Source organism: Thalassophryne amazonica, chromosome 17 (genome assembly GCF_902500255.1).
Source record: "Thalassophryne amazonica chromosome 17, fThaAma1.1, whole genome shotgun sequence".
NCBI lineage: Eukaryota > Metazoa > Chordata > Actinopteri > Batrachoidiformes > Batrachoididae > Thalassophryne > Thalassophryne amazonica.
In genome coordinates, this window is record NC_047119.1 from 68,411,570 (window position 1) to 68,433,568 (window position 21,999).

Sequence of the window (21,999 nt, forward strand, 5' to 3'; positions counted from 1 at the left end):
CAGCAGTCTACGTCTATAGCAGCATAACTAAGGGATGGTTCAGGGTCACCTGATCCAGCCCTAACTATAAGCTTTAGCAAAAAGGAAAGTTTTAAGCCTAATCTTAAAAGTAGAGAGAGTGTCTGTCTCCCTGATCTGAATTGGGAGCTGGTTCCACAGGAGAGGAGCCTGAAAGCTGAAGGCTCTGCCTCCCATTCTACTCTTACAAACCCTAGGAACTACAAGTAAGCCTGCAGTCTGAGAGCGAAGCACTCTATTGGGGTGATATGGTACTACGAGGTCCCTAAGATAAGATGGGACCTGATTATTCAAAACCTTATAAGTAAGAAGAAGAATTTTAAATTCTATTCTAGAATTAACAGGAAGCCAATGAAGAGAGGCCAATATGGGTGAGATATGCTCTCTCCTTCTAGTCCCCGTCAATACTCTAGCTGCAGCATTTTGAATTAACTGAAGGCTTTTTAGGGAACTTTTAGGACAACCTGATAATAATGAATTACAATAGTCCAGCCTAGAGGAAATAAATGCATGAATTAGTTTTTCAGCATCACTCTGAGACAAGACCTTTCTGATTTTAGAGATATTGCGTAAATGCAAAAAAGCAGTCCTACATATTTGTTTAATATGCGCTTTGAATGACATATCCTGATCAAAAATGACTCCAAGATTTCTCACAGTATTACTAGAGGTCAGGGTAATGCCATCCAGAGTAAGGATCTGGTTAGACACCATGTTTCTAAGATTTGTGGGGCCAAGTACAATAACTTCAGTTTTATCTGAGTTTAAAAGCAGGAAATTAGAGGTCATCCATGTCTTTATGTCTGTAAGACAGTCCTGCAGTTTAGCTAATTGGTGTGTGTCCTCTGGCTTCATGGATAGATAAAGCTGGGTATCATCTGCGTAACAATGAAAATTTAAGCAATACCGTCTAATAATACTACCTAAGGGAAGCATGTATAAAGTGAATAAAATTGGTCCTAGCACAGAACCTTGTGGAACTCCATAATTAACTTTAGTCTGTGAAGAAGATTCCCCATTTACATGAACAAATTGTAATCTATTAGACAAATATGATTCAAACCACCGCAGCGCAGTGCCTTTAATGCCTATGGCATGCTCTAATCTCTGTAATAAACTTTTATAGTCAACAGTATCAAAAGCAGCACTGAGGTCTAACAGAACAAGCACAGAGATGAGTCCACTGTCCGAGGCCATAAGAAGATCATTTGTAACCTTCACTAATGCTGTTTCTGTACTATGATGAATTCTAAAACCTGACTGAAACTCTTCAAATAGACCATTCCTCTGCAGATGATCAGTTAGCTGTTTTACAACTACCCTTTCAAGAATTTTTGAGAGAAAAGGAAGGTTGGAGATTGGCCTATAATTAGCTAAGATAGCTGGGTCAAGTGATGGCTTTTTAAGTAATGGTTTAATTACTGCCACCTTAAAAGCCTGTGGTACATAGCCAACTAATAAAGACAGATTGATCATATTTAAGATTGAAGCATTAAATAATGGTAGGGCTTCCTTGAGCAGCCTGGTAGGAATGGGGTCTAATAAACATGTTGATGGTTTGGATGAAGTAACTAATGAAAATAACTCAGACAGAACAATCGGAGAGAAAGAGTCTAACCAAATACCGGCATCACTGAAAGCAGCCAAAGATAACGATACGTCTTTGGGATGGTTATGAGTAATTTTTTCTCTAATAGTTAAAATTTTGTTAGCAAAGAAAGTCATGAAGTCATTACTAGTTAAAGTTAATGGAATACTCAGCTCAATAGAGCTCTGACTCTTTGTCAGCCTGGCTACAGTGCTGAAAAGAAACCTGGGGTTGTTCTTATTTTCTTCAATTAGTGATGAGTAGAAAGATGTCCTACTTTTACGGAGGGCTTTTTTATAGACCAACAGACTCTTTTTCCAGGCTAAGTGAAGATCTTCTAAATTAGTGAGACGCCATTTCCTCTCCAACTTACGGGTTATGTTGTGAAAGTGTAGGTACACGGACCCACAACAGGGGGCACAAATGAACGGACAATGGAGTAGGTCAAATAACAACAATTTACTGTTGCGAATGTGCACAACGAATACAACAGATTACAACACTAGACAGGAGGCAAATCACAAAGGTGTCGTGTGGGCAGGCTCGAAGATAGGAGACACCTGTCCAATGCAGAACCGGAACCACACGATTTCCTCCGCCACCAGAACCTGGGAATACTGGAGCCGCCAAGTCCCGAACTCCCAGGTGGCCACTGCCTCCGCGTGTCGGATCTGGTACTGCTGGCGAGGAACAAAAAGCAGTTAAATGTGGGCGCGTTTGCACCCAGCAATCCGTATGGCAGGAAAGCTACCTCCACCTCTCGTTGGCAAAGTAGTTCACAATACAACGCTCAAGTAACAAAAGGATACTGTCTCACAGTCAGCTGAGGTACGTTACCTTCAAGGTAGAACGATATCTCGGCAAAGAGGTGGAGATGTCGTCTGGCTGATATACCAACACTGATCCTGATGAATGGTGACAGCTGTCAAAGATGATGAGCGTCAGCTGTCACCCTGGCTGCTCCTGTGAGGCGGCAGCGCCCTCTGGTGCCTGGAGCCCGCACTCCAGGCCGGGCGCCCTCTGGTGGTGGTGGGCCAGCAGTACCTCCTCTTCAGCGGCCCACACAACAGGTTATCTGCTTTAAGCTACGAGTTTGTGAGTTATACCACGGAGTCAGGCACTTCTGATTTAAAGCTCTCTTTTTTAGAGGAGCTACAGCATCCAAAGTTGTCTTCAATGAGGATGTAAAACTATTGACGAGATACTCTATCTCCCTTACAGAGTTTAGGTAGCTACTCTGCACTGTGTTGGTATATGACATTAGAGAACATAAAGAAGGAATCATATCCTTAAACCTAGTTACAGCGCTTTCTGAAAGACTTCTAGTGTAATGAAACTTATTCCCCACTGCAGGGTAGTCCATCAGAGTAAATGTAAATGTTATTAAGAAATGATCAGACAGAAGGGAGTTTTCAGGGAATACTGTTAAGTCTTCTATTTCCATACCATAAGTCAGAACAAGATCTAAGATATGATTAAAGTGGTGGGTGGACTCATTTACTTTTTGAGCAAAGCCAATAGAGTCTAATAATAGATTAAATGCAGTGTTGAGGCTGTCATTCTCAGCATCTGTGTGGATGTTAAAATCGCCCACTATAATTATCTTATCTGAGCTAAGCACTAAGTCAGACAAAAGGTCTGAAAATTCACAGAGAAACTCACAGTAACGACCAGGTGGACGATAGATAATAACAAATAAAACTGGTTTTTGGGACTTCCAATTTGGATGGACAAGACTAAGAGACAAGCTTTCAAATGAATTAAAGCTCTGTCTGGGTTTTTGATTAATTAATAAGCTGGAATGGAAGATTGCTGCTAATCCTCCGCCCCGGCCCGTGCTACGAGCATTCTGGCAGTTAGTGTGACTCGGGGGTGTTGACTCATTTAAACTAACATATTCATCCTGCTGTAACCAGGTTTCTGTAAGGCAGAATAAATCAATATGTTGACAAATGACGTCATAGCGCCCAGCCCAAGAACTGTCCGCAGAGGAAGACCTAAAAAGGCGAGAAGTGTGTGTGTTGGTCCCAATATGGATATTCTGGATGATTTTCTCATGGATAGTACGACAATGAACAGCAGCTAAAGCAGCCAGCATGATGAGGACGCACTGCCGAATTCGGAGAGCAGCGTGTGCCAGTCGACACGACAAAAGTTAAAGTGAGCCAACTTGTTATGTACACGTTACGTGTTGTGTATCTCAGTAAAGTGATGATAATGCAAATAACATGCATTTGTTGTGCGGTATGCATTTCCTGAGTCCCTCCGTCCATGCCGTCACCCGCAATGACAGATACTCGCCCTCGTCTAACTCGGGCAAATATCTGTCATTTTGGGTGACTGGGCATGGACGGAGGGACTCAGAAAATGCATACCGCCCTCCAGAAGCATGTTATTGTATTAGTATTGTCTCCGTTACACTTGCAACTAACAAGCTGAATCGCTTCTGGTAGAATCAAAGACGACCACAGACCTAAATAATAAGGCAGCATTTCTCTCTTTGAGCATCCGGCCCTCTGCTGGAAGCTCCTGTTTACTACATAGCTTGCAGCAGTGAAGCAGCTGAGAGGAGCAGCAAAGCTCAACTTTTTACTCAATAGCAGTGTCACTGTGAGGCAGAGGTCTTGAAAAATAAAGCAGTACTGACTTATGGTATTGAGTTATAAATAAAATTAATACGGATAGAATAACTACATTAATGTCAAGTCTATTATTTGTACAAAGTTAAAATATAACATATATCTTTAAATTTTAAATAATGCACTAATTCTGATGTTTTGAAACAAACACAGACAGATGGCAAAGGGATTATGGGTACAATGTGCCTCCGCTAACACTAATTGGTTGATTCATTCATTCTATGTAAAAAACAACATGTTAATGTGAGGTGTGTGTGTGTTGGTGTTTCATATAAATGTGCTTTTGTAAAATATTCCATTTTTTTATTTGTAAAAAAAGGCATTAGCAAACCAAAGCCAAGTTGTGATTTTCAATCAATCAATTTTACTTATATAGCGCCAAATCACAACAAACAGTTGCCCCAAGGCGCTTTATATTGTAAGGCAAGGCCATACAATAATTACGTAAAAACCCCAACGACCCCCTGTGAGCAAGCACATGGCGACAGTGGGAAGGAAAAACTCCCTTTTAACAGGAAGAAACCGCCAGTAGAACCAGGCTCAGGGAGGGGCAGTCTTCTGCTGGGACTGGTTGACCTGGTTTATATATATATATATATATATATATATACAACCCTTGGCAATAATTATGGAATCACCGGCTTCAGAGGATGTTCATTCAGTTGTTTAATTTTGTAGAAAAAAAGCAGATCACAGACATGACACAAAACTAAAGTCATTTCAAATGGCAACTTTCTGGCTTTAATAAACACTATGTTGTGAAAGTGTAGTGACACGGACCCACAACAGGGGGCGCAAATGAACGGTCAATAGATGAGCCAAAAAATAACAATTTAATGTTGTGAAGGTGCACAATGAATGTACAGACAATCTCAGAATATGATTACAGTCAATCCAAAAAGGTGACGTGTGGGCAGGCTCGAGGATAGAAGACGTCTGTCCTGAGAAGAGCCGGAACCACACGATTTCCGCCGCCACCGAACCTGGTGAATACTGGAGCCGCCAAGTCCCGAATTCCCAGGTGATCACCGTCCCCGACTGTCGGATCTGGTACTGCTGGCGAAGAACAAAGACAGTCAATTGTGGGTGTGTGTACACCCTGTAACAACAACGGTGGGAATGCCACCTCCACCTCTCACTCAATATTCTGCAGAGTACCGCAGTGATTCCTCAGGGGAAAAGAGTGCCGTCCAGCACTCACTCAGCTTCCACTGACAGAGCTACCGGTACTCCTGCAAACACTCACAATATACAGATGATATTGTAACACAAACGGCTGAGGATATTACCTCCAAAGAAGTACGATATCTCGGCAACGAGGTGGAGATGTCTGGTCTTTATGGAGTGAGATGATGTAGAGTAGATGGGTGACAGCTGTCAAGAGATAATGAGTGACAGCTGTCACCCCCGGCTGTGTCCGTGGCGGCAGCGCCCTCTCGTGCCTGAAGCCCGCACTTCAGGCAGGGCGCCCACTGGTGGTGGGCCAGCAGTACCTCCTCTTCTGGCGGCCCACACAACACACTATAAGAAATCAGGAAAAAAAAAATTGTGGCAGTCAGTAACGGTTACTTTTTTAGACCAAGCAGAGGAAAAAAAAATATGGACTCACTCAATTCTGAGGAATAAATTATGGAATCACCCTGTAAATTTTCATCCCCAAAACTAACACTTGCATCAAATCAGGTCTGCTCATTAGTCTGCATCTAAAAAAGAGTGATCACACCTTGGAGAGCTGTTGCACCAAGTGGACTGACATGAATCATGGCTCCAACACGAGAGATGTCAATTGAAACAAAGGAGAGGATTATCAAACTCTTAAAAGAGGGTAAATCATCACGCAATGTTGCAAAAGATGTTGGTTGTTCACAGTCTGTGAACGTCTGTGACCGAACTGTAAGAAACCGCCTAAAGGAAATGGGATTTACATACAGAAAAGCTAAACGAAAGCCCTCATTAACACCTAAACAGAAAAAAACAAGGTTACAATGGGCTAAGGAAAAGCAATCGTGGACTGTGGATGACTGGATGAAAGTCATATTCAGTGATGAATCTCGAATCTGCATTGGGCAAGGTGATGATGCTGGAACTTTTGTTTGGTGCCGTTCCAATGAGATTTATAAAGATGACTGCCTGAAGAGAACATGTAAATTTCCACAGTCATTGATGATATGGGGCTGCATGTCAGGTAAAGGCACTGGGGAGATGGCTGTCATTACATCATCAATAAATGCACAAGTTTACGTTAATATTTTGGACACTTTTCTTATCCCATCAATTGAAAGGATGTTTGGGGATGATGAAATCATTTTTCAAGATCAAATCAAATCAAATCAATTTTATTTATATAGCGCCAAATCACAACAAACAGTTGCCCCAAGGCGCTTTATATTGTAAGGCAAAGCCATACAATAATTATGGAAAAACCCTAACGGTCAAAATGACCCCGTGAGCAAGCACTTGGCGACAGTGGGAAGGAAAAACTCCCTTTTAACAGGAAGAAACCTCCAGCAGAACCAGTCTCAGGGAGGGGCAGTCTTCTGCTGGGACTGGTTGGGGCTGAGGGGAGAGAATCAGGAAAAAGACATGCTGTGGAGGGGAGCAGAGATCAATCACTAATGATTAAATGCAGAGTGGTGCATACAGAGAAAAAAGAGAAAGAAACACTCAGTGCATCATGGGAACCCCCCAGCAGTCTAAGTCTATAGCAGCATAACTAAGGGATGGTTCAGGGTCACCTGATCCAGCCCTAACTATAAGCTTTAGCAAAAAGGAAAGTTTTAAGCCTAATCTTAAAAGTAGAGAGGGTGTCTGTCTTCCTAATCCGAATTGGGAGCTGGTTCCACAGGAGAGGAGCCTGAAAGCTGAAGGCTCTGCCTCCCATTCTACTCTTACAAACCCTAGGAACTACAAGTAAGCCCGCAGTCTGAGAGCGAAGCGCTCTATTGGGGTGATATGGTACTATGAGGTCCCTAAGATAAGATGGGACCTGATTATTCAAAACCTTATAAATAAGAAGAAGAATTTTAAATTCTATTCTAGAATTAACAGGAAGCCAATGAAGAGAGGCCAATATGGGTGAGATATGCTCTCTCCTTCTAGTCCCTGTCAGTACTCTAGCTGCAGCATTTTGAATTAACTGAAGGCTTTTCAGGGAACTTTTAGGACAACCTGATAATAATGAATTACAATAGTCCAGTCTAGAGGAAATAAATGCATGAATTAGTTTTTCAGCATCACTCTGAGACAAGACCTTTCTAATTTTAGAGATGTTGCGCAAATGCAAAAAAGCAGTCCTACATATTTGTTTAATATGCGCATTGAATGACATATCCAGATCAAAAATGACTCCAAGATTTCTCACAGTATTACTAGAGGTCAGGGTAATGCCATCCAGAGTAAGGATCTGGTTAGACACCATAATAGTAAATAGACCATTCCTCTGCAGATGATCAGTTAGCTGTTTTACAACTACCCTTTCAAGAATTTTTGAGAGAAAAGGAAGGTTGGAGATTGGCCTATAATTACCTAAGATAGCTGGGTCAAGTGATGGCTTTTTAAGTAATGGTTTAATTACTGCCACCTTAAAAGCCTGTGGTACATAGCCAACTAATAAAGACAGACTGATCATATTTAAGATCAAAGCATTAATTAATGGTAGGGCTTCTTTGAGCAGCCTGGTAGGAATGGGGTCTAACAGACATGTTGATGGTTTGGAGGAAGTAACTAATGAAAATAACTCAGACAGAACAATCAGAGAGAAAGAGTCTAACCAAATACCGGCATCACTGAAAGCAGCCAAAGAGAACGATATGTCTTTGGGATGGTTATGAGTAATTTTTTCTCTAATAGTTAAAATTTTATTAGCAAAGAAAGTCATGAAGTCATTACTAGTTAAAGGAATACTCGGCTCAATAAAGCTCTGACTCTTTGTCAGCCTGGCTACAGTGCTGAAAAGAAACCTGGGGTTGTTCTTATTTTCTTCAATTAGTGATGAGTAGTAAGATGTCCTAGCTTTACGGAGGGCTTTTTTTTTTTATAGAGAAACAGACTCTTTTTCCAGGCTAAGTGAAGATCTTCTAAATTAGATGATAAGATGACAATGCATCTTGCCATAGATGTTGGGAAAGTGTAGTGACACGGACCCACAACAGGGGGCGTAAATGAACGGACAATGGAAGGAGTTAAATTAGAACACTTTACTGTTGTGAATGTCACAACCAAACACAGCAGATTACAGAATGTACACAAGTCAATTAATAAAGGTGTCGTGTGGGCAGGCTCGACGATAGGAGACGCCCGTCTGGAGACGAACCGGAACCACACGATTTCCACCGCCACCGAACCCGAGGGATACTGGAGCCGCCAAGTCCCGAAGTCCGCAGGTGGTCACCGTCTCAGCGTGTCGGATCTGGTACTGCTGGCAGAAAACAAAAACAGTCAAGTGTGGGTGTGTGTACACCCAGTAACAATCCTGGTGGGAATTCCACCTCCACCTCTCACTCAATACGTGTTGCAGCGATCCCTCAGAGGAAAAAGAGTGCCGTCCTGCACAGCCTCCACAAACTAAGGACCGGTACTCCTGCAAACACTCACAATAGATAGATTTAGAAAATACCACAAAGGCTGAGGATATTACCTCTTGATGAAGTTGATATCTCGGCAATGTGATGGAGGTGTCTTCCTGCTTTTATTCCAGATGTGGAGTAGATGATCAGTGACAGCTGTCATGGTTGATGGGTGACAGCTGTCACCACGGCTTGTTCCTGGAGGCGGCAGCGCCCTCTCGTGCCTGAAGCCCGCACTTCAGGCAGGGCGCCCTCTGGTGGTGGGCCAGCAGTACCTCCTCTTCTGGCGGCCCACACAACAATAGAGCAAAAACTGTGAAAACATTCCTTGCAAAAAGACACATAGGGTCAATGTCATGGCCTGCAAATAGTCCGGATCTTAATCCAATTGAAAATCTTTGGTGGAAGTTGAAGAAAATGGTCCATGACAAGGCTCCAACCTGCAAAGCTGATCTGGCAACAGCAATCAGAGAAAGTTGGAGCCAGATTGATGAAGAGTACTGTTTGTCACTCATTAAGTCCATGCCTCAGAGACTGCAAGCTGTTATAAAAGCCAGAGGTGGTGCAACAAAATACTAGTGATGTGTTGGAGCGTTCTTTTGTTTTTCATGATTCCATAATTTTTTCCTCAGAATTGAGTGATTCCATACTTTTTTCCCTCTGCTTGGTCTAAAAAAAGTAACCGTTACTGACTGCCACAATTTTTTTTTCCTGATTTCTTATAGTGTTTCTTAAAGTCAGAAAGTTGCCATTTGAAATGACTTTAGTTTTGTGTCATGTCTGTGATCTGCTTTTTTTTCTACAAAATTAAACAACTGAATGAACATCCTACGAGGCCGGTGATTCCATAATTATTGCCAGGGGTTGTATGTATACAGTAGTGTTCAGAATAATAGTAGTGCTATGTGACTAAAAAGATTAATCCAGGTTTTGAGTATATTTCTTATTGTTACATGGGAAACAAGGTACCGGTAGATTCAGTAAATTCTCACAAATCCAACAAGACCAAGCATTCATGATACACACACTCTTAAAGCTATGAAATTAAGCTATTAGAAAAAAAAAGTAGAACAGGGGGTGTTCACAATAATAGTAGTGTGGCATTCAGTCAGTGAGTTCATCAATTTTGTGGAACAAACAGGTTTGAATCAGGTGTCCCCTATTTAAGGATGAAGCCAGCATCTGTTGAACATGCTTTTCTCTTTGAAAGCCTGAAGAAAATGGGACGTTTAAGACATTGTTCAGAAGAACAGCGTAATTTGATTAAAAAGTTGATTAGAGAGGGAAAACCTTTTTTGCAGGTGCAAAAAATTATAGGCTGTTCATCTACAATGCTCTCCAATGCTTTAAAATGGACAAAACAAACAAACAAACAAACAAAAAAAAACAGGCCCGCATGGAAGAAAATGGAAAACAACCATCAAAATGGATACAGGATCCAATCCAATCCAAATCCAATCGTAGGGCAGATTCACCTCACGTGACACACCAAAGATTGTTTTTAGGAGTGATGTGTTCCTTGTTTATTACAGTTGGCTGTGTGTTTTGAATAAATGTGTGGAAAATTATTTACCACTTTACTTTTCCTTTCTTATTTCTGATTGTAAACCTTTATTACATTTATAAAACACAACTATATATATTTTGAAAGTACAGGTTATCCTGAAAAAAAAAGAGACATAAAACTTGATTGCGGGATGCAGGGAGAGCTGTAACAGCAATAATAAAACATTTATGACAGGCGAGTGAAATGTCCAAAAAATGCCTTCGGGCCCCAGAGGGTTAACCACTGAAACTGAAACATAATGGTAGATGCAGGAAATGACGTGGAATAAGTCTCTTTGCCAAATGTTATTCCATGTGAAGTCATTGACTCTATGGCCTTGGGGGAGGTTTGCGCTCTCCGTGTGCTAGTTTATGGTCTGCTCCTTTTTCTGCCCCTGACCAAGGCAGCATCTACAGTAGTGTTCAGAATAATAGTAGTGCTATGTGACTAAAAAGATCCAGGTTTTGAGTATATTTCTTATTGTTACATGGGAAACAAGGTACCAGTAGATTCTCACAAATCCAACAAGACCAAGCATTCATGATATGCACACTCTTAAGGTTATGAAATTGGTCTATTAGTAAAAAAAAAGTAGAAAAGGGGGTGTTCACAATAATAGTAGAGTGGCATTTAGTCAGCGAGTTCGTCAATTTTGTGGAAGAAACAGGTGTGAATCAGGTGTCCCCTATTTAAGGATGAAGCCAGCACCTGTTGAACATGCTTTTCTCTTTGAAAGCCTGAGGAAAATGGGACGTTCAAGACACTGTTCAGAAGAACAGCGTAGTTTGATTAAAAAGTTGATTGGAGAGGTGAAAACTTATATGCAGGTGCAAAAAATTATAGAAGAATGGATAGAAGAATAACCAGAATGGCAAAGGCTCACCCATTGATCAGCTCCAGGATGATCAGACAGTCTGGAGTTACCTGTAAGTGCTGTGACAGTTAGAAGACGCCTGTGTGAAGCTAATTTATGTGCAAGAATCCCCCGCAAAGTCCCTCTGTTAAATAAAAGACATGTGCAGAAGAGGTTACAATTTGCCAAAGAACACATCAACTGGCATAAAGAGAAATGGAGGAATATTTTGTGGACTGATGAGAGTAAAATTGTTCTTTTTGGGTCCAACGACCGCAAACAGTTTGTGAGACGACCCCCAAACTCTGAATTCAAGCCACAGTTCACAGTGAAGACAGTGAAGCATGGTGGTGGAAACATCATGATATGGGCATCTTTCTCCTACTATGGTGTTGGGCCTATATATCACATACCAGGTATCATGGATCATTATGGATGTCAAAATACTTGAAGAGGTCATGTTGCCTTATGCTGAAGAGGACATGCCCTTGAAATGGGTGTTTCAACAAGACAATGACCCCAAGCACACTAGTAAACAAGCAAAATCTTGGTTCCAAACCAACAAAGTTAATGTTTTGGAGCGGCCTGCCCAATCCCCGGACCTAAATCCAATTGAGAACTTGTGGGGTGACATCAAAAAAAGCTGTTTCTGAAGCAAAACCAAGAAATGTGAATGAATTGTGGAATGTTGTTAAAGAATCTTGGAGTAGAGTAACAGCTGAAAGGTGCCACAAGTTGGTTGACTCCATGCCTTGCAGATGTGAAGAAATCATGAAAAACTGTGGTTATACAACTAAATACTAGTTTAGTGATTCACAGGATTGCTAAAAAAGCAGTTTGAACATAATAGTTTTGTGTTTGTAGCATCAACAGCAGATGCTACTATTATTGAGAACATCCCCTTTCTACATTTTTTTTAACTAATAGCCCAATTTCATAGCCTTAAGAGTGTGCATATCATGAATGCTTGGTCTTGTTGGATTTGTGAGAATCTACTGGTACCTTGTTTCCCATGTAACAATAAGAAATACACTCAAAACCTGGATTAATCTTTTAAGTCACATAGCACTACTATTATTCTGAACACTACTGTACATCTGGAGTTGGTCCCCGGGTGCCGGAGTGTGGCTGCCCACTGCTCCTAGTGGTTGGATGGTATCTAACTGTAATTAGAATGGGTTAAATCCAGATGATCAGTTTTGTTGTATGTATGTACAGGGTGGGCCAATAAAATGTTACCACTTTTTTAATTCGTACAATTAGAGAGCGTACTGCAACAACCCACAGACCATTGAGGCCCTGAAGACCAACATCCGTCAGGAAATTCGGAGAATCCCTCTTGAGATGTGTGGCAATGTCATCACAAACTTCAATGTGCGTGTTGCAGCTGTAATCTAAATGAAGCAGCAGGACTTTCGTGGCCGGGACGACGGTGGGGGATCGAACCCACGCGGCTCCCACCAAAAGACCGTTCCTCTACCAGGTCAGCCAAAGGGGAACTCTCCGTTAGCCAAGCTAGCGGGAACGTCTTTTCAGTTGGGACCCGAGACTTTCATCCCGCTACACAAAGAAGAGCAGCGTGGATCGAACATGCCATCAATTATTGAACTATGCAGAAAACAAGAGACAAAGTGGGAAACCTTTGGTATCAAATGTTAATTTGATGCTTGTTACAAGTCTGTAAATAAAACTTTCAAATAAGTTCTCATTTCAAAAACTTGTGTACGATCAATAAGTGGTAACATTTCATTGGCCCACCCTGTATATATGTGCAATGACAATAAAGATTCTATTATTCTATTCATATGTCCAAGGACTGCGTATGCACTTTAAATTACTTTGAATAAGCTCAATGTTGAATCACTGCTGAATTTGCACAAGTCAAAATGCGACCACCAGGTACCTCACTGACCACATTCTACTGTCTGCTGTATTAGGCCCCATAAAAAAAACATTAATTTATCATCCCCGCACGCATACCAAAATCGGCCCGCCTCAATTTTTTTTTTGACAAATTTCATTGATGGCGATACGTCTGGTGCAATAACTGGCACAACCACTAGATGGCGAGTATGCTTTAGCTGAAGATGGCTGAAGTTTATTTACCAAGCTGGACCTGGTCTCGCCAACCGAACAGTCCACCTTAAAAATTGGTCAACCTTTTGCATCTGCGCATGCGTCATTAGCCGCGGTACATGGATTTAAACTTCGTTTCTGCTTCAAACTGCACTCATCATCTGTCTCAGCAACATACGAGGTCTGTGAGAAAAGTATCCGACCTTTTTATTTTATGCAAAAAATATATGGATTTGATTCATATGTTTTTACGTCAGCCAAGTTTGAACCTTTGTGCGCATGCTGTTGTGAAAGTGTAGTGACACGGACCCACAACAGGGGGCGCAAATGAACGGTCAATAGATGAGCCAAAAAATAACAATTTAATGTTGTGAAGGTGCACAACGAATACACAGACAATCTCAGAATATGATTACAGTCAATCCACAAAGGTGACGTGTGGGCAGGCTCGAGGATAGAAGACGTCTGTCCTGAGAAGAGCCGGAACCACACAATTTCCGCCGCCACCGAACCTGGTGAATACTGGAGCCGCCAAGTCCCGAATTCCCAGGTGATCACCGTCCCCGACTGTCGGATCTGGTACTGCTGGCGAAGAACAAAGACAGTCAAGTGTGGGTGTGTGTACACCCAGTAACAATACCGGTGGGAATGCCACCTCCACCTCTCACTCAATATGCTGATGAGTACCGCAGTGATTCCTCAGGGGAAAAGAGTGCCGTCCTGCACTCACTCAGCCCCCACAAACTAAGGACCGGTACTCCTGCAAACACTCACAATAGACAGATTATTAGTTACCACAAATGGCTGAAGATATTACCTCCATTGAAGTATGATATCTCGGCGATGAGGTGGAGATGACGTCTGGGTTTTATGGAGTGGGATGATGAAGAATGAGTGACAGCTGTCAGGACATAATGAGTAACAGCTGTCACTCCCGGCTGTGTCCGTGGCGGCAGCGCCCTCTCGTGCCTGAAGCCCGCACTTCAGGCAGGGCGCCCTCTGGTGGTGGGCCAGCAGTACCTTCTCTTCTGGCGGCCCACACAACACATGCGTGAGTTTTTTCACGCCTGTTGGTTGCGTCATTCGCCTGTGGGCAGGCTTTGAGTGAGCACCGGTCCACCCCTCTCGTCGTTTTTTCATTGTGAGGAAATGGCGGAATAATTTGGGCTTTGTTCCATCAGAATTTTTTCAGAAACTGTTAGAGACAGGCAGCTGGAAACCATTCGGAAAATTCACATGGCTTTCGGTGAAAATTTTATGGGCTTCACAGAGATTAAGGAGTGTTACTACAGCTTTAAGGACGGGCCACAATGGCCCAGCTCTCCACAATTTCTCTTATACTCACTCGACTGGTAAGCCACTGAAAGCCGTGATAGGCATGTCCCAACTTGTCCTCTGACACTCCAAAACGGAGGTGTTCGTTGTCTCGCTCCATCAGCGGCTCCGTCGTGACGCGCGAAGCCTCTGCGCGGCTTTCCATGTCAAAATCTCTTGTTAAAAGTGAAATCTGCTGGAAAATGGCTGATGTCCAGCTCTTGTGATAACCAGAGAAATTGCACACGACGGTCCTGGATCGACACAGCCATCCATTTAGAAATGAAATGGTGGTTTCTGCCTGTCAATCGCGGCTCGGAGCGCGGCGCGCCATGCGCCATTGTGGACCGTCCTTAAAGCGGTAGTAACACTCCTTAATCTCTGTGAAGCCCATAAAATTTTCACCGAAAGCCATGTGAATTTTCCAAATAGTTTCCAGCTGCCTGTCTGTAAGTTTCTGAAAAATTCTGATGGAACAAAGCCCAAATCATTCCGCCATTTCCTCGCAATGAAAAAACGACGAGAGGGGTGGACCAGTGCTCACTCAAAGCCTACCCACAGGCGAATGACGCAACCGACAGGAGTGAAAAAAGTCACGCATGCGCACGAAGGTTCAAGCTGGCTGACGTAAACACATATGAATGAAATCAATATATTTTTTGCATAAAATAATAAGGTCGGATACTTTTCTCACAGACCTCATATATCTGAAGCTTTTGTACAACAATCATTTCCACATGAATTCAGAATTATTTCATCATAAAAGGCGATGGAGGCGATCAGAGCGCTGCGGCTGAACGAGCTGCTAGCTGACGTGTTCACTGTGCATTGGTCATTTCAAAGCGTCACGGAATTTCGCAGAGTTTATGCTTAAAACGGCCTTGTTTCTGCTTAACTGACTTTAGAATGATTTGATCACTTTGGGTGAAGAGACTCCCATCTCAGACCTGCAGCTGTGGTCCGAAATAACGCATGCACAGATGCAAAAGTGAACTGATTTTTAGGGGCAGGCCGTTTGGTCTGCGACACCGGAACCTGCCACTTGTTGTCACTGATGTTTGCCAATGCCAAGAAGCTGAAGACTTGGTACAAGGTGGGCGCCCCCTGATGTGATGAATGAGTTATATTTACAGCCAGTATGCATGTGGTTTTCTGCACAATGGAGGTAGCTTGGATGCTCTCTGTGCTGACACATTCTACAACCCCAATTCCAATGAAGTTGGAACATTGTGTGAAATGTAAATAAAAACAGAATACAATTTGCAAATCCTCTTCAACCTGTATTCAATGGAATACACCGCAAACACAAGATACTTACTGTTCAAACTAACAGACTTTGTTTTTGTGCAAATATTTGCTCATTTTGAAATGGATGCCTGCAACACGTTTCAAAAAAGCTGGGACAGGTGCAACAAAAGACTGGGAAAGTTGATTAATGCTCAAAGAACACCTGTTTGGAACATTCCACAGGTGAACAGGTTAATTGGAAACAGGTGAGTGTCATGATTGGGTATAAAAGGAGCATCCCCAAAAGGCTCAGCTGTTCACAAGCAAAGATGGGGTGAGGATCACCACTTTGTGAACAGAAAAGGCTTCCTCTGAATTATAGCATCTCTTTGTTCAAAGTGCGCTGTATAGTTTAATGATGCACAGAGACACCATCTGCTCCAACATCATGTTGTAGGTCTTTGGAGCAGGTCTATGGGTTGACTATGACTGTTCTCACCATCCTTTGCTTCAAATTATTTGAGATTTTTCTTGGCCTGCCACTTCAGGCCTTAATTAGTACTGTGCCTGCGGTCTTCCATTTCCTCACTATGTTCCTCACAGTGGAAAGCTGATAGCTTTTTGTTTCCTTCCCCTAAACCATGATGTTGAACAATCTTTGTTTTCAGGTCATTTGAGAGTTGTTTAGAGGCTCCCATGTTGCCACTCATTCGAAGAGATGCAAACAGGGGAAACATTTACAAATGGCCACCTTAAATACCCTTTCTCATGATTGGATTCACCTGTGAAAGGAGGTCAAGCGTCAGTGAGCTTACCAAACCAATTTTGTGTTCCAATAATTAGTGCTAAATGTATTCAAATCAATAAAATGACAAGGGTGCCCAAATTTATGCACCTGCCTCATTTTGTTTAAATAATTATTGCACACTTACTGTAAATACTAGAAACTTCATTTCTCTTCTCAAATATCAGTGTGTTTGTCTGCTATATGATATATTTAACTGCAACTTCTGATCCAGACAACCAATGATTTATAAAGGAAAATCATAGAAATTATCAGGGGTGCCCAAACTTTTGCATACAACTGGAGGAAAATAAGTATTTCATCCACTGTTGTTTTTCAAGTTTTCCCACAGACAAAGAATGGAGAGGTCTGTAATTTTGATCATAGGTACACTTCAATTGTGAGAAACAGAATCAAAAAATTTTTTCAGAAAATCACAGAGTATGATTTTTAAATAATTAATTTGCTTTTTATTGCATGAAATAAGCATTCACCCCTGACATCGGGGTGAATGTGAGGCACTGATTGTTATGTGTCGGACGCAGCTCGGAGAACCGACCAGCGTTTGAAGGACCCAGTATGAAATAAGCAGAGCACGGTTCAAAGGCTAACTGAATTTAATACATAACAGTGATAATATAACAAAAAGGTGCGGCCTGGCGTGGTGCGCTCCCAGCAGCGCTAACGGTCGGGAGCCAGAAGCTGTTTCGGACCCAAGGACCCCGCCGACACCCCCCAGGTGGCCGCAACAACCGAGTCTGTGAAAGAAGGAACCATTATGTGAGTCCACACTCTACACACAGAACACTTAAAGGTGTACAAACAGCAAACACTTCCTGGCTTGATTACTGATCAGCTTCCCAACCTGCAGGCATGGAACATCCCGTTCACAAAACTCCACTGCAGTGGAAGCTGATACATGACTAACAAACAGCTCAATACAATAAGGTGTGAGGGACACCACATTTACTGACTGTATAACTGTTAGTCACAAAATCTAACGTACCTCAGGAAGTGTGCTGACGAGCGTGAGACCTCACCCCCTCCTCTTTCACAGACTGTGCATCAAACCTGGACGTTCTCAGCATCCGCTGTTGATGAGATGGCTCCCGAGACGACGATCTCACCCGTCTGGTCACAAGGTCGAGTCTCTGGCAAATACACACTGTGCACTCCAGTCTTAAATGCCAACATGTTCCAATCCATCCAGATGCACCACAGCTGTGAGTCCTGACGAGTCGCAGGTGATCAGGGTGAGGTCCTGACAGCCTCAGCAACACAGCCACTCAGTCCCAAACGCAAGCCACCTGGGAGGAAACCAAAAGACAAACAAACCGGCAGCCAGGCCCCCCCAGCCATATAACAGTACCCCACCCTCACGGGAAGCCTCCCGGCGACCACACACACCTGGCCCAGGAGAAACACCCCCCTCCAGGGACCATGGCTGGAAACTGCGTCTGCGTTCATCCTCCAACAGACTGGTTGAACTGGCTGCATCTTTGCCCTTGTTTCTGACAGTCTCTTAGCACAGGTGTGGCCAGGAGTTCCTACACCTGTGCGGTCAGCCTTTAACCAAACATGTGTGATTAGTCATAAAACAAAACAACCAAAACACCCCCCCTCCCCAGGGGACCGTCCCATCAAACCCCAGGGAAGGGGAGAAAGGAAAAACAACCCAACCCAAGCCTACAAACAAAAATACTAAAACACCCCCCCCCCCCCCCCCCCCCCCCAGGAGGACCGTTCCATCAAACCCTAGGGAAGGGGAGAAAAGAAAAACAACCCAAATTTGAGCTCACAAACAAAAATGCCAAAATACCCCCCCTCCTCCCCCCCAAACGACACGTAGGGACCAACACCCCCCAGAGGGCCACCCGCCAGCTCCAGGAGTAATAACCACGGCCGAGGTCCCTCTGGGATCCAACGTCACCCACGGGGACTACCAGCGCCTCCCAGAGGACCACTCGTCAACCCCAGGAGACGCCTCCCCTCATGACTAATGGACCCAGCCCCGGCCGTCCACGGCTAGATGGACCCAACGCCCTTCCCCCCCCAGAGGACACCACAGTCAAACCCTGAGGGTGGAAACCGGGGGGGGGAAAACAAAAAAATACCCCAAACCCCCCCCCCTCCCCTCCCGGGTGCAGAGGCCACCTGGGAAACGCCCAGCACAACCTAACTGCACCCCTCCAGCAATGCCGACACCACGGCACACCCGGCTGGAGTCAGAGGAGAAGAGAGGGCATAACAAAAAACAAAAAGAAAAAACAACCCAAGTACCAACCCCATCACCCCCCCAGGGGACCGCTCCATCCAACCCTGGGGATGTGAAACAAAAAGAAACAAAAGAAAAAACAAACAGACCAACACACAGTTGTTTGGGTCCCTGTTTGTGTTTTTTGTTTTTTTTCTTCGCAAAGGCTACAGGGTCACACCCCCAGACAAATAGTGGACAACAAAAAAATAAAATCCCACACAAAAACCAACTCAAAAAACACCCACACAAAATGAACTAACACAAAACAAATCAGTGAGTTATACCGTCAAGCTCAACCAAATGGAACACACCTGTTCCTACTCAAGAGCTTGACGGTAACGTGATTCAGTAACCACAAGGGGGAACCAGAGTGCAAAAAATGAAAAAACCCCTTTGGCGACAGAAAAAACAAACGAGCTGCCTTTATGTGCGCAGCTGAGTGCAACACACAACCAAAATGTGCTCAACTAAATAACGCCGGAGCTGATACAACAGACGCAGTAGTTACCTTTGTCCGGGGAAACGGGGCTACGACTGTAACACAGGAAGCCCAGCGACCCGTGCTAACAGAGCTCCGCCGTGCGCGTGAACCCATTACAAACGCACTCTTGCAGCTCCCGTTTACACCTCTTATCCGGTCGGAGTGTGACGCGAAGCCGTCGCCAGTCACACTCCACCACGACCCACGGATAAGGCACAACACAGGAACACGGCTGCAAGAGAGCACAAATCAGTATCCAGTAATGGGTCTCAAACACGCACCTTCCGGGCGGAGAGCCCCGCAACTGATCCGGATAACCACTGAACGTCTGCTGCCGCCTTCCCGGCGCGTTACCGTCTCTGCTACCGCTGGGTCCGTGATGTTTGGCCAGAGACTACTGTTATGTGTCGGACGCAGCTCGGAGAACCGACCAGCGTTTGAAGGACCCAGTATGAAATAAGCAGAGCACGGTTCAAAGGCTAACTGAATTTAATACATAACAGTGATAATATAACAAAAAGGTGCGGCCTGGCGTGGTGCGCTCCCAGCAGCGCTAACGGTCCGGAGCCAGAAGCTGTTTCGGACCCAAGGACCCCGCCGACACCCCCCAGGTGGCCGCAACAACCGAGTCTGTGAAAGAAGGAACCATTATGTGAGTCCACACTCTACACACAGAACACTTAAAGGTGTACAAACAGCAAACACTTCCTGGCTTGATTACTGATCAGCTTCCCAACCTGCAGGCATGGAACATCCCGTTCACAAAACTCCACTGCAGTGGAAGCTGATACATGACTAACAAACAGCTCAATACAATAAGGTGTGAGGGACACCACATTTACTGACTGTATAACTGTTAGTCACAAAATCTAACGTACCTCAGGAAGTGTGCTGACGAGCGTGAGACCTCACCCCCTCCTCTTTCACAGACTGTGCATCAAACCTGGACGTTCTCAGCATCCGCTGTTGATGAGATGGCTCCCGAGACGACGATCTCACCCGTCTGGTCACAAGGTCGAGTCTCTGGCAAATACACACTGTGCACTCCAGTCTTAAATGCCAACATGTTCCAATCCATCCAGATGCACCACAGCTGTGAGTCCTGACGAGTCGCAGGTGATCAGGGTGAGGTCCTGACAGCCTCAGCAACACAGCCACTCAGTCCCAAACGCAAGCCACCTGGGAGGAAACCAAAAGACAAACAAACCGGCAGCCAGGCCCCCCCAGCCATATAACACTGATGTGTCTTTGCGCGAGGCACTTTGAGCGTCTGATGCAGATGGAAAAGCGCGATATAAATGCAGTCCATTTAAATAAGTATCTAATGACGAAACAGTCTTGGTGATCTTGGTTTTTCATCCCTGCAGACGGCTACATGCACAGGAGATGCTAACACAGTCCCAGAGGTGAGACTTCGTGGTTGGCGGAGGAGCCACATCTGGCCGATGACAGTAGCAGCGTGAAAGAAGTTGTGGTAAGACCACACACCACTAAGCACCAACTACAGGTGGGATCAGACTAAACTGGTTCATCTGGCCCACGTGGTGAGTCAGGGTCCCAGTCAGCTGCTTCAGCATGAGAGATGCCATGTTGTCAAAACCTGCAGAGAGACAAAGACGGTAGAATTTAAGACTATGTAGACCAGTGTATCGGTGTGGAAAAAATAACATTCATGCTGTTAACAGCAAAGAAATAATTAATGCCAGGCCACCTTATTGGACAGTTAGCAGTGATTGCTTGTTCAGATGCAAGGGGAGTGGTAAGATGGCTGCGGGGTCACGTGACCCAGATTGAAAACAAGCATCAGTTTTTGTTGCCACCTCAAGACAAATCTCTGACAATTTATATAACCTTTGCAAACGGACAGAGGAGGGTGGAGGTTTGCATGTTCACTGCAGAGGAGGGTTCACTGCTACTCCCATAACTGCACGTGTGTTTTGGCAATTTCCACGCAGATCTGTTTCTTCACCAGAAAACCTCTAACTTCTGAGGCCACCATTGAAACAGCAATGTGCCAGTTTCAGCTGCACACGGATCTTAAAAGCAACGCCAGATGACCCTCTGACTGGTTCATGTGATATTACCCCATGGGTTAAAGCAATAAATTTTCATCTGTCTGAAATTTTTTCCTGGCAAAAATCAATGCCAGCAATTCCCTAAAATGTGGCGTAATGGGGGCACACACTGTTTTTCCTCAATAAATACAATCAACACATTATACAGCATATAAATCTATTCTAAATAGCCTCTAAGGAGAGAGAGAGAGACAAAGCATAAAAAGAATGCAAAACCTGAAGATAAAGGTACATAAAAGGGTGGTAGGGGGGTCTTCATTCTGGGGGGTCTGGGGGTGCTTCCCCCAGAACATTTTTTAAAGAGCAAGTCAAATTTTGTGCATTCTGGTGAATTTTAATGGGTATGAAGCCCTCTTCAAATAAAAGTCACTGCAAACTGCAAAGTTAAAAACACAGTATTGATTCTGGGGGTCCTGGGGGATCTCCCCCAGAACATTTTTTAAAGAGCAAGTCAAATTTTGTGTAATCTGGTGAATTTTAATGGGTATGAAGCCCTCTGAAACCTAAAAGTCACTCAAGACCAAGACCAAGTCAAATTTTGCATGCGCACTGAGAAACTTGAAACTGGCTTATTCA